Below are 13,866 nucleotides of genomic sequence, written 5' to 3' on the forward strand. Positions count from 1 at the left end.
TAAGGTGCGTCTTATGGAGCGAAAAATACGGTAATAAATAAATGTAATGAAACATTAGCTTTATACTAAATGAGGCATCAAACATGGGCCTTCACCATAAATGTTATAAGTGAAGCATACTACCCCTTGTCATCATTTGCCAGTCCTTTTGTTTTTTTTAATGTTTTGGGTTTTTTTTAAAGTATCAGCTTTTAATTCTTATTTAATCAGACAAGATGCCAGTGTCAGTTGGAAAAACGAAGTACTTCGTTTATAAGCATGGATTGCATGCAAACAGAGAATTATCATCTAACATGAGGGAACCCCTCAAAAGATTATTATATGTGATCCCATTTTCAGCTCAAGCAAATGCCATCCGGCAAATTAGTTTGCAGTGTTGGCCTGTTCTTTCTATACCTTCTGTGTTTAAAGATCCAGCCATGTTTGTATTTAAACATACCCGGAACTTGAAAAATTATTTGGTACCATCTTATGTTACTAATGATGTTATTTCTCCATCTTCTTCAAACAGTGGTCATTTATTTCTATTTATTTATTTATTTATTTTATATACCGACATTCGATCTCAATTGAGATATCACACCGGTTTACATTCAAGTACTGTAGGTATTTCCCTATCCACAGAGGGCTTACAATCTACGTTTTTTTTTGTACCTGAGGCAATGGAGGGTAAAGTGACTTGCCCAAGGTCACAAGGAAGGACAGCAGGACAGCTCTAACCACTAGGCTATTCCTCCTCCCTGGTCATCTGGGCTTTGTTCAATGTGAGCGTGTATGTGTGACACGCCAACAAGTCATCACCATCACCACATTATTGTTTCCTAACAGGCATTCTCTCTCATTGCATCATACGTTCTATTGTAATTCTAAGTTCATTGGGTACTTCATTACATATCCTTATGGACTTTTATATATTGGTAAAACATCCCAATTTTTCCCACACTAGAATTATTGAACATCGATGCTGCTTAAAGAATAAAGGTATTGCCGCTCCGATTGTCCAACACTGCATGGACTGCAATCATTCTTGTGAATCCTTAAAGTGGGGCATTCTGGACATTATAAAATCTTCCATCTGTAGGGGCAACTGATTTGAAATTACTTCAACTTGAACAGAAATGGATTTACTTACTAAAAATAGTCAGACCACATGGTTTAAATCAAGAGATGGATTGGTCAGTTTTTTAATTAATACCATTCATTCATGTGGATATCTGACATATGGGGTTTGACGATTATTGAAGGATAGATATCATGTGACCATTTTCGCTATTTTGTATGAAAGTTTTTAATCATGAGAATTCATTTCTAACTTTCAGGCCGATACAGTAAGGAGCGGTAGGAAGAGCTGCGTTAGTGCCGGGCGCACCCGCGTTTGCCGCACGCACAGTCCGGCTCATCTACCGCTCGATACTGTATTAAAACCGCATGCAAATTCAAGCCGCGTCCAACACGCATCCAACGCGCGCCCATGAAGCGCAATCCATTTTACTGTATAGGCAAATGACATTTGAAATGACAGGCACCAGGAAGTTGATCCCAACTTTAACCAAAGAAAGCCTAAAAACCTAAAATCCCCTCCTCCCGAAGCGACTCGACATGTAAAATATGTGAATAAGTGTAACCATCTTACTTTTTGTTTCTTTTTCAGCCCTTTCAGCCTTCTCTGCCGTCCTCCGGAGGGGGCAGCCGGCGGCGAAAGCGGCTTCCAGCGGCCCCCGCCGGCGAAGATGGACGAACGCACGCCCGTAGTGCACGGGTGCTCAAGCCACCGAAAGCACATGGACAGGCGTGTGTGACGTACCCTGTGACGTCACGCACGCGAGTTCATGTGCTTTCATTGGCTTGAGCGCCCGTCAATTTGGGCGCTCTAGCCAGCAAAGCGCATGATGTCACGGCCAGTCACTTCGGGAGGAGGGGATATTAGGTTTTACATATTTTACATGTCCAGTCGCTTCGGGAGGAGGGGATTTTAGGTTTTTAGGTTTTCTTTTGGGGGAAAGTTTGCCGCCTACCCTTACCCCTGCCTCTAATACAGGGGTAGGGGTAGGCGGTAAATTAGCAGGTTAAACGCACGGCTAAACTGGTTAAAAAGGTGATAGTCGGGGGCGCGCGTTTTACTGAATTGGGGGGAATAGCTAATCCGATCGTTTACATCTCATATACATGCCGTGGGCGGAAAGGGGTACCCGTTGATTTAAAGAAGCGGTAAGGATGGGTTAAAAGGGATAGTGAATCGCGGGTTGGGCTAACGCGGCAAAATTGTGTGTAGAAAGCGGGTTAGAAGCAGGGTAACCGCGGACGCACTTTACTGTATCGGCCTGTTTGTCAGTCTTGGATGCAGGTCTTCAGAAGAAGACGTCTTTCGAAACATCGATGTTGGGACTTGCTGGCGTTTAAATACAATTTGATAATTGGATCTTTCACCTATCGGAGTGTTGCAAGAATCTTCACAAAAGCTCAGTGCTTCATTTTCCCAACTGACACTGGCATCTTGTCTGATAAATAAGAATTAAAAAAGCTGATCCATTAAAAAAAAAAATTTTTTTTTTTAAAGGATTCACATATTCACTATAAAAACAAAAAAGGGACTGACAAATTGAAGGGGTCTGAACGCTTCAACCTGACAAAGGACTTCATGTACCAGAATTCCCTGCTTCATGACGGGTTTACTTACAGTCTGCAATACAGCTGTAATTAGGACATTGAGAAACTCTCTGTCAGCACATTGCACATTTTCATTTTTTTGGCTTCGCTGTTCTTATTCTCTGATAAGCTTTCACTGCTGTAACCTAGATTAGAACAATGGATGTATTATGTGACGGGCTGTATTACTGCAGACTCGCGAATTCCTTTCCAGAACTGCAAGTCCCAGCAGCCTCTCCTGCAGAACATGGGAGAAGTTTCACGAAAGTTCCAGGGTGTCTAGGGAGGGGGTCAGTAGCCCCTTCAGCCGGAATATGCTCGCTCAGCAATGCTTAGGACGCATGTGTAAAAGATAAGAACTGTAAAGTGCATAAGAGTCTGCTCCTGGAGGGGAGGGGCATGCAGTTGTACTGAGCCGTTGTCTTAGCTGCATCTTGCTGGCAATAAAAGTCTATCTTTACGGATCAGTTGTCTGGGCCTCCTTACTGACTAAAAGAGACGGTAACATTTGGCGAGCCTCAGCCAGGAGGTACCGGGGACGCTATTTTAGCCCCCCCAGTTGGTCCAGGGGATTTTGTGGCGGAGCGATCCCCCAGACTTGCCTGGTGAGTGGCCACCGCTGAGTTCAGTGATCAGGTATCTGAGGGGGTCATTGCACGGAGATCCTCTGAGACCTTTTGGGCTGGTGATCCGGGAAGAAGGCTTTCGTGACGATCGGAAGACCCCCTGCAGGCGAGTATTATGGGAACAGTAGAAGAAGTGAAGAATAGATAAAAGAGTAACCGGTCCATCCCCGAGCGGACCGAGGGGGGCTTTGATCACACCCCGCGCAGTGTTTCAGTAGGAATTCTGTTCCGAAGGCCACGCGCAGAAGAGGAAAAAAATTATAAGTGAAGTGTACAATAGCGGGAAAAGGTTATGATGACAAGGGGTGGCGTACTTGATAACATTTATGAAGCCCCATGTTTGATGCCTCATTTATTATAAAGATGTTTTATTAAAATTTATGAAACAATTTTATTGGTGTTTTTCTGGATTTATACTTGTGTTACACCGTGTTTTCCTTATATTTTTGGTAAAATAATAAATGCCATATGCTGGGGACAGCACAAGCTGGCTGTCCCATTCTCCGAACATCTTGCGGGTGTGGCTTTGATGAGGGAGGGGGCAATGAGGCACATATAAATAATGACGACGAAAATATTAAGTTGGAAAGAATAAACTTTGGTTTTCACGTACAAATGTCCCCAGTGTTTTGTTTTTCTGTGGGGCCGTGGAGGAGTTTGGAACGGCGCGGCCTGCGTTAAGGCCCTGACGTCGGCTTGCCCCATGGCAACGGGAAAACAAGGCCCAATCACGGGCCAGAGGAACGGGCTAAGGCCGATGTCAGCCCGCATCACACGGAGCAAAGGCAGAAACGCGCCGCCTCTGCTGACGGTTTCAGGCAGGCTGTTTGGGGGGGGGGGGGGGGGGGGCACCTACAGGGGCTTTAAGGGAAGCTTCTGGGTATAGGAGGCCGGATATTACCAGGCAGAGCGCGTGCGCTCACGCCACCTGCGAAGGCGCTGCGGGGGCTAGGCCTCGAGAGTTGCCTAGCGACGGCCACCCCCTTTGCAGGCATGCGCGACTAGTCTCCACCTAATACGTCATCAGTCAGAGACAGGCGGGACAAAGCTACGCCCACGTGATAGGGGCTGAAATAATAAAGCGTGTTAGTAAACCTGCCCATTGCTTATCTAGTCTCGCATAAAAGCTTTGCTTCCTTAATAACCTTGAACAATAATATTGCAAATGCGATTTACTAATCCCTGTTCCCAGGCTTTGGTTAAAACTAAAAATGTGTCCCGCGATCTCTGACCAGCCCATTGAATAATAAAGCGGAACACTTCCTGCTTCGGTACCGATTTATATATAGTTGGGAGTGACAGCAACCTGAAGCAGACTTAACCCCAAAGCCTGGCTCCAGCTACATCTTCAGTTTAGCCTCAAAGGGCATTTACCTTTTTTTTTTCTTTTATAATATTTATAATCCGGCCAGAGCGCTTTCCTGATTGCGTCACTTTTCATGCCAAGCTTAACACATTTTGATCGTTACCCTCTGCAACAGGCAGGCGAATAAGAAATAACAGTGTAAAATGACAAGAGTCACGGGGGAAACCTTTACTAACCTTAATATCTGCCGGAGAATCACCCGCCTGGCGCAAATTGGGCACGAAAAGGCTGCCGGGCCCAGTCCATCAGAACCGCTGGTTTTTATCACACGGTGGCTTGCATTCAAAAATCTCTACCGATTTCAGGTTAAAATAAGTCCATCCCCTCCCCCTTTATTTTCTCAGTTCTATGGAACTGGGGTAGGGCTTATTTTTCAGATTTGACATAGATGACATTCATGGTTGGAAGGGCATGGCAAGCTCTTACTGTTTACGGTTTTACTTGCAGACGTCTGTCAGCTGCAGAGTCCGAGACGTATAGGATACGTGCTCTGAAAAGAACAATGCCCGCGCATGACTGAGCGCTGTGTTTTAAAGGGGAAATGTCACATTGTGGGGGCCGAGGTTTTAAAAGCCTCTTAAGAGTCAGAGGCTGTTGGAAGTACAAGGAAAGTCTTTTCAAAGGGCCGTTGCATGCAATTTGTTCACATTTATCCTACTTGGTTACAAATACAGAAACAAAATGTCAGGGCAGATAAATATTACAGCAGGAGCTATGTAGTTTCTGGCTCATTATTCCTGGCTTTTGCAATACCACAGACTCTACTCCTTCTTCTGTGGTCAGTCCATACTTCCTTGATTGAATCCTGTTTTTTTCCTTCTTTTGTGGTCACTGGGAGATTGTTCCATAGATCTAGCATCCTCTCTCTGAAAAAAAAAATAAAAATTCCATATGCTGAATTTGTCTACCCCCATTTAGCCTCCAACATGATCCTATGTTCTAGAATTTCTTTTGCACTGAAAAATTCTTACCTTTTGGGCAGTGTCTATAATGCTGAGGTATAGCAGAGTTGCTTACCTGTAACAGGTGTTCTAAGGACAGTGGGATGTCAGTTCTCACCCATGGGTGATATCACTGGATGGAGCCCAACAAGGAAAACTATTGTCAAAGTTTCTAGAACTTTCACTGAGATTCATTGAGCATGCTCGCGCATGCAGTCCCCTCAGTCTTGTAATATAGAATTCAAGAGAATAAAATAATAAAGGAGAAAAACAAACACGTAGTGGAAACCCAATTCCATGGGGTGGCAGGTGGGTTTCATGAGGACTGACATCCTGCTGTCTTCGGAGAGCATCTGTTACAGGTAATCAATTCTGTTTTCTGATGACAAGACGAATGGAAATCTTCACACATGGGTGAATTCCTAGTTACAGGCTCCCCCCCCCCCCCCAACATAAAAGGGGGATCAACAAAACACCACAATAAGTGCCAATGGGTGCAAAACAATCAGTTTTGTTGGTAATGGGGGGGGGGGGGGGGGGAGCCTGAACTAGGTGGGAACAGAGTTGTGTTTTACACCTTAAACAAGTTCTGAAGGATAGATTAGCCAAAGCTGCTGTTGCATCAGCCATCCCTAATGTGATGTGAATGTGTGGAGAGACTACATATTGCAGCTCTGCAGATCACCTCCAGGGGAACTGCTCTCAAATGGGCCACAGATGCTTCCATGGCTCAAACTTAGTGAGCCTTGACATGACCTCTAAGATGCAGTACTGCCTGGTATAACATAAGGAGATGCAATCTGCTAGTCAGTTGGAATGCATCTGTTTGGCAATGGTGATGCCCAACTTATTCCTATCAGAAGAAACAAAAAGTTGGGTGGACTGTCTAAGGGATTCTGTCCACTCCAGATAGAAGAAGTCTAAGGCTGTTTTGCAGTCAAAACTGAGCAGGGCTTGTTCGCCTTGGTGTGAATGGGGCCTGGGAAAGAATGTTGGCAAGAATGATAAACTGGTTAATATGGAATTCCGACACCTATTTAGGTACGAACTTAGGAAGCTTACATAAGACCACCCTGTCATGAAAAATCTTAGTGTAAAGTGGATAAGTCACTAAGACCTGGAGTTTATTGACCCTGTGTGTTGAAGTGACCGCCACCAAAAATATGACCTTCCAAGTCAGATACTTCAGGTCACAGGAGTGCAGAGGCTCAAAGGGAGCTTTCATCAGCTGAATTAACACCATGTTGAGGTCCCAAGAAACAGCGGGAGGCCTTAGGGGGAGGCTTCAACTGAAGCAGACCCCACATGAAATGTTCAACTATAGGCTGTACATAGATGGGAAAAACTTCTATACCACAGTGATAGATGCTAGTTTTACTTAGCTGGACTCTAACAGAGTTGGTCTTCAAACCAGCTTCCAATAGGTGTAGAAATTAGTCAAGAAGTTTTTGTGTGGAGCAGGAGAAAGAAGCAAGGACCTTCTCACACCACATGGAAAACCTCCTCTACTTCAGTCTGTAGGACTTTCTAGTGGAAGGCTTTCTAGAAGCCACTAAGACCCAAGATACATCTCCTGAGAGATCTAGTGGTTGCAATATCAACATCTCAACATCTAGGCTGTGAGCAACAAGGCCTGTAAGTTGGGATGGTGCAACATGCTAAGATCCTGGGTGATGAGATCTGGGGAAGTGCCCAGCCTGATTAGTTTCTGGATGGACATCTCCCTGAGGAGTGGAAATAGAGCTGTCTCGGCCATTGAGGGGCTATGAAGATCATAGTCCCTCTGTCCTCATGAGCTTCAAGAGAGTCTTTGCTACCAGTGGAGCTGGAAGATACGCATACTGGAGACTCTCCCATTGGCAGGCAAAGGCATCAGAGGCTTATTTGTCTGAACAGGGAGCAGAACTGAGGAACCTTCCTGTTCCAAGGTGCTGTAAAGAGATCCAAATCCAGGCTTCCCCAGAAACTAAGATCCGACTTGCAAACCCTTGGTCCACAGACCAGTTGTGGGGTCTGAAGGTGTGACTCAGTCTATCTACTATCACATTCTCCATTCCCATCACAAATCTGAGATACTTTCGGAGTCTTAGGAAGATCTTAATATAAGTGTATGCGTTTTTGAGATCCTGGGACCATAGCCCGTTTTGCAAGAAAGAGATCAAGGTGCCCAGAGAAACCATCTTGAACTTTTCTCTTTTGAGGAATTTGTTCAAGACCCTCATGTCCAGGATGGGTCAGAGTCCCCCAGTTTTCTTTAGTATCAGGAAGTACCAGGAGTAAAATCCCTGCCTTCTTTGCCCTGGTGGAATGGGTTCAATCGCTCTGGCCATTAAAAGTAAGGAAAGCTCCACTATTAGTACTTCCTGATGTGCTACTGGGTCCTAGAATGAGTTTGGGGGAGGGAATTTTGGTAGGGTACCCAATATGTTCAATTTCTACCCCTCATGAATGACGGAGAGATCCCACTGGTCTGAGGTTACACTGGGCCATTGGTTCACAAAGAACAGAAGCCTTCCCCGACCGGCAGATCCATCCTTCTGGGTGTGGGTGACTTGGCTATGTCCCCTGTGATAAGTCAAAATCCCATCCCTGGAGTTGACCGTGTTATAGCTGCCGGCCGCAGGCTCAACTCACATCCTGTCATGCTTGGCTCACTAACTCCAGTACACGCGCGGCGGTGGCCAGTCGTTGCCGCAGCATTCCTCCTGGCTCCCAGTGCTCCACGTGGTGGCTGGGATGCTGCCGACCAGCGTTCCAATCCTGGGCTTCCGTAGGTGTGCACGTGCCATCTGCCCTCCCTTTAAAGGACCAATGGCGGGAACTTGAGGCTCGTCCCTGGCTGATGACATCACAGGCCCGGGATATTTAAGCTTCACCTCCAGCCACCACTAACTGACTTGGCAACGATTCCTTGGTTCCTTTTGGTGCCAGTTCCTTTTCTACGGACCTGTTGTTCCTGCTCTTCGGATCTCCTCGCTTCTCCACCCGGGTTCCTGTCTCAGCGCTTCCCGCTCCTTGGGGCCTGGCTCAGTGCTACTTCACCTGGACTCTTCCTCAGCGCTTCCCGCTCCTCAGGACCGGCACAGTGCTACTTCACCTGGACTCTTCCTCAGCGCTTCCCGCTCCAAGGGGCCTGGCTCAGCACTATGTCACCAGGACTCTCCCTCAACGCTTCCCGCTCCTCGGGGCCTGGCTCAGCACTTCTTCATCTGGACTCTCAGCGCTTCCGCTCCTCGGGGCCTGGCTCAGCGCCTCTATATATGAACCCCTTCCGCAGTGCCCTCTGCTCCTCAGGACTCCCATGACACTTCTACATTGAGGATCTTGCTCCAGTGCTTTTACTCATCAAGACCTGGCTCAGCGTTGTAACTGTACTGGATTGTGTCTCGGTGTCCCTGCTCCTCGGGGCACTTTCCATCGCTTCTACTACAGAAGGTCCTGTCACCGCATTACCGTGTCTCGAGCAGTACCTCTGCCCTGCTACTTTTTGGCACCTGCTACAATGGGTTCCCTGCTCTAGCCCCTATTCAGCATATCACAGTTCAAGTCTCTGCACCTGCACCTCCTCATCTCGAGGCCATTCCCTTGTGGTTCTGCTCTTCACTCTTTGGAGCTGCAGTGGCCTTGCACCCCTTGAGACTCTTTCTCCTTCTCCCTCTGAGAATGCTCCTGTCCTGGATTGTACTTAACATCTCTGACAGTCTCTGCATCCAGTCGCCTGTTCTCTCTGGGACCAGCCACACAGAGGTGCTCCTAAGTCAAGCAGGCCCCAGCACCCAAGGGCTCAACCTGTGGGGAACGAGGGCTGGTACTGGCGAAGTCCCAGCTTGCCTCTGTTCCCAGCCAGCCTCGCCTCCCGATGGTGGGGACTTGTAGGACTCAACCCTTCAGGTAGCATCAACCCCACCTTGGGCCGCCAAGGGTCCATAATCCCTTAACAGATTGCCAAGTCCATGGACCCGGCGGAGGCCTCGGCAGTTCAGGCCAATCCTGGCCTGGCACAGAAGATCATCGAACAGCAAAAGATCCTGGAAACCTTAGCGGCTGCAGAAGAGAATTTAAGTACCCGACTAAACGCCGCCATAGCGGTAACCACAATGTCACCCAGACCCAACACCTCGGCCTCCATGCCAGTCTCACTGCCAACCGTTCCTTTGCCGGCACCTCCTCATCTCTCTGGGAACACCCTGTTGTGCATTGGTTTTCTAAACCAATGTAATATGCATTTCTGCCTGCAACCAGCTTATTTCCCTGACGTGATCACTAAAACCACCTACATCCTCTCTCTCCTGGATGGCAAGGCCTGGGCCTGGGCCTCACTCCTTTGAAAGCATGTGGACCCGGTCCTCCGAGATGTGCCCGGGTTTCTTGCCTTGTTCTGCTCTGTCTTCGACGATCCAGGCAAACACTCCACATCCGGATCCACGCTCCTTCATCTCCAGCAAAGTACCCGGTCCTTAGCTGACTATGTCATAGAGTTCCAGACTCTGGCTTCAGAGCTACATTGGGATCTTGATTGTCTTTGAGCCATCTTTCTGGAGGGATTAAACTCCCGAATCAAAGATGAGTTGGTGGCCCGTGAGTTGCCTTCATCCCTGGACTCTCTAATTGACCTCGCTGGATGGATAGATCGGTGTCTCCAAGAGTGTTCGCAGGAAGTCCAAGCTTCTAAGAAATCTACGGCAAGCTTGCACCGCGCTCGATGCTCTCCTTCCCTTAGGGTGGACTCGGTTCCCCAAAACAAGACTGGAGAGGAGCCCATGCAAATGGGTCGGAGTAAACTCTCACCCGAAGAACAATGTCGACGCCAGTGGTCGGGCCCTGCCTCTACTGCGTAAATTCTGGACATGCGTTGCCCGCCTCTCCCGTGCATCCAGAAAACTCCCGGGCCTAGGTTCGGCAGGAGGACTGCTCCTAGGCCTGACTTCTCCATCTCCTCCATTAACTCTTCCTATTTCAATCAAAGCAGACAATCAAGAGCACTGATTACTGTAACGCCCTTCTACTAGGTCTACCATACACTTCGCTAACACCACTACAAATATTACAAAACACAGCCACTAGAATCTTGACCGGTAAAAGCAAAAGAGAACACATCACAGATACTCTGGAGGAATTACACTGGCTACCCATTGAACAAAGAATTCAGTACAAAACACTATGTACCATACATAAAATAATACATAATGAAAAAGCAGATTGGCTGAACACAGCCCTTCATGTACACGTCCCGAACAGAAACCTGTGATCAGCCAACAAAGCACTTCTTACTATTCCATCAATCAAAACAGCAAGACTAACACAAGTAAGAGAGAGAGCAGTATGCTTTGCAGGACCCATACTATGGAACACCATGCCCTTGGAGTTAAGATTACAAAGTGACAGCAAAACCTTTAGAAAAAATTTAAAAACTTGGCTCTTTAAACAAGCTTATCAAAAAGAGAAAGGAGAATAGTACCCAGGGGAATGCAAGGTACAAACAATTGAACAACCATACACATAACCAAAATCAATCTGTGTGTAATTTTTATTTGTTATTTCAGTTTAAGCTTCATTTTTTTTTCTCGTTCATCAATAAAGGATAAAAGTACAATGATAAAGCTAATCTCATATCCAAAACTGATATAATGAGAAATGGACATGATTTATTACACTTACCAATTAATATTGTTTACAAACTATGTTACTGAATCTTAATGGCACCTGTGTAACTTGATATATTTTAGCATCATTTTTATGTGCCTTACTGTAAACCGTTGTGACAGTATCCACTGAACGACAGTATAAAAAAAACCCCCAAAAAAACAAAAAACACACTTTGAAATGTCTGTATGCCAATGCCAGAAGTCTAAGAAGTAAGATGGGAGAGTTAGAGTGTATAGTAGCAAATGATGAGATTGACATAATTGGCATCACAGAAACTTGGTGGAAGGAGGATAACCAATGGGACAGTGCTATATCAGGGTACAAATTATATTGCAATGATAGGGAGGATCAACTTGGTGGGGGTGTGGCACTTTATGTCCGGGAGGGTATAGAGTCCAACAGGATAAAGATCATACAAGAGACTAAATGCTCAGTAGAATCTATATAGGTAGAAATCCCATGTGTGTTGGGTAAGAGTATAGTGATAGGAGTATACTACAGTCCACCTGGACAAAATGGTCAGACAGATGATGAAATGCTAAGAGAAATCAGGGAAGCAAACCAATTTAGCAGTGCAATAATAATGGGAGATTTCAATTACCCCAATATTGACTGGGTAAATGTAACATCAGGACTTGCTAGAGACATAAAGTTCCTGGATGTAATAATGATTGCTTCATGGAGCAATTGGTTCAGGAACCAACAAGAGAGGGAGCTATTTTAGATTTAATTCTTAGTGGAATGCAGGATTTGGTGAGAGAGGTAACGGTGGTGGGGCCACTTGGCAACAGTGATCATAACATGATCAAATTTAAACTAATAACTGGAAGGGGGACAATAAGTAAATCAGCAGCTCTAACACTAAACTTTCAAAAGGGAAACTTTGATAAAATGAGGAAAATTGTTAGAAAAAAATTGAAAGGTGCAGCTGCAAAGGTTAAAAGTGTTCAACAGGCTTGGACATTGTTTAAAATTACAATCCTAGAGGCGCAGTCCATATGTATTCCATGCATGAAGAAAGGTGGAAGGAAGGCAAAACGATTATCATCATTTATTTATTTATTTAGTATTCATTTATATACCGGTTTACATTATAACAAACCAGTTACATTTAAATCCATAACAGTATAACAAAAAAAAATTGAATTGGAACAATAACTTAGTAATAGTCAATAAATACATTATATATTAGAAATATGACTGTATACAAATCTTGTAGTGGGACGGTTGATACCATGATCCATGGTTAAAGGTGAGGTGAAAGAGGCTATTTTAGCCAAAAAAACATCCTTCAAAAATTGGAAGAAGGATCCATCTGAAGAAAATAGGATAAAACATAAGCATTGTCAAGTTAAGTATAAAACATTGATAAGACAGGCAAAGAGAGAATTTGAAATGAAGTTGGCCATAGAGGCAAAAACTCATAATAACATTTTTTTAAAATATATCCAAAGCAAGAAACCTGTGAGGGAGTCTGTTGGACCATTAGATGACCGAGGGGTTAAAGGGGCTCTTAGGGAAGATAAGGTCAATGCAGAAAAACTAAATGAATTCTTTGCTTCCGTGTTTACTAATGAGGATGTTGGGGAGATACCAGTTCCGGAGATGGTTTTCAGGGGTGATGAGTCAGACGAACTGAACGAAATCACTATGAATCTGGAAGATGTAGTAGGCCAGATTGACAAACTAAAGAGTAGCAAATCACCTGGACCAGATGGTATGCATCCTAGGGGACTGAAGGAACTCAAAAATGAAATTTCTGATCTATTAGTTAAAATTTGTACCTATCATTAAAATCATCCATTGTACCTGAAGACTGGAGGGTGGCCAATGTAACCCCAATATTTAAAAAAGGCTCCAGGGGCGATCCGGGTAACTATAGACCAGTGAGCCTAACTTCAGTGCTGGGAAAAATAGTGGAAACTATTCTCAAGATCAAAATCGTAGAGCATATAGAAAGACATGATTTAATGGAACACAGTCAACACGGATTTACCCAAGGGAAGTCTTGCCTAACAAATCTGCTTCATTTTTTTGAAGGGGTTAATAAACATGTGGATAAAGGTGAACTGGTAGATGTAGTGTATTTGGATTTTCAGAAGGCGTTTGACAAAGTCCCTCATGAGAGGCTTCTACGAAAACTAAATAGTCATAGGATAGGAGGCGATATCCTTTTGTGGATTACAAACTGGTTAAAAGACAGGAAACAGAGAGTAGGATTAAATGGTCAATTTTCTCAGTGGAAAAGGGTAAACAGTGGAGTGCCTCAGGGATCTGTATTTGGACCGGTGCTTTTCAATATATATATAAATGATCTGGAAAGGAATACGATGAGTGAGGTTATCAAATTTGCAAATGATACAAAATTATTCAGAGTAGTTAAATCACAAGCAGACAGTGATACATTACAGGAGGACCTTGCAAGACTGGAAGATTGGGTATCCAAATGGCAGATGAAATTTAATGTGGACAAGTGCAAGGTGTTGCATATAGGGAAAAATAGCCCTTGCTGTAGTTACACTATGTTAGGTTCTATATTAGGAGCTACCACCCAGGAAAAAGATCTAGGAATCATAGTGGATAATACTATAAAATCGTCGGCTCAGTGTGCTGCAGCAGTCAAAAAAGCAAACAGAATGTT

General features: G+C 44.9%; 1 protein-coding gene across 1 annotated transcript in view; it reads right to left on the reverse strand.

Moving 5' to 3' along the window:
* NUDT7 (nudix hydrolase 7) overlaps positions 1-5,107 on the reverse strand; it is a 37,954-nt gene extending 32,847 nt beyond the window's left edge. Inside the window, exon 1 of the mRNA XM_029608171.1 lies at positions 4,815-5,107. The gene's annotated coding sequence lies outside the window, so the exon portion shown is untranslated. The remainder of the gene's footprint in view (positions 1-4,814) is intronic.
* Positions 5,108-13,866: the final 8,759 nt, after the last annotated feature.

Source organism: Rhinatrema bivittatum, chromosome 7 (genome assembly GCF_901001135.1).
Source record: "Rhinatrema bivittatum chromosome 7, aRhiBiv1.1, whole genome shotgun sequence".
Taxonomy (NCBI): domain Eukaryota; kingdom Metazoa; phylum Chordata; class Amphibia; order Gymnophiona; family Rhinatrematidae; genus Rhinatrema; species Rhinatrema bivittatum.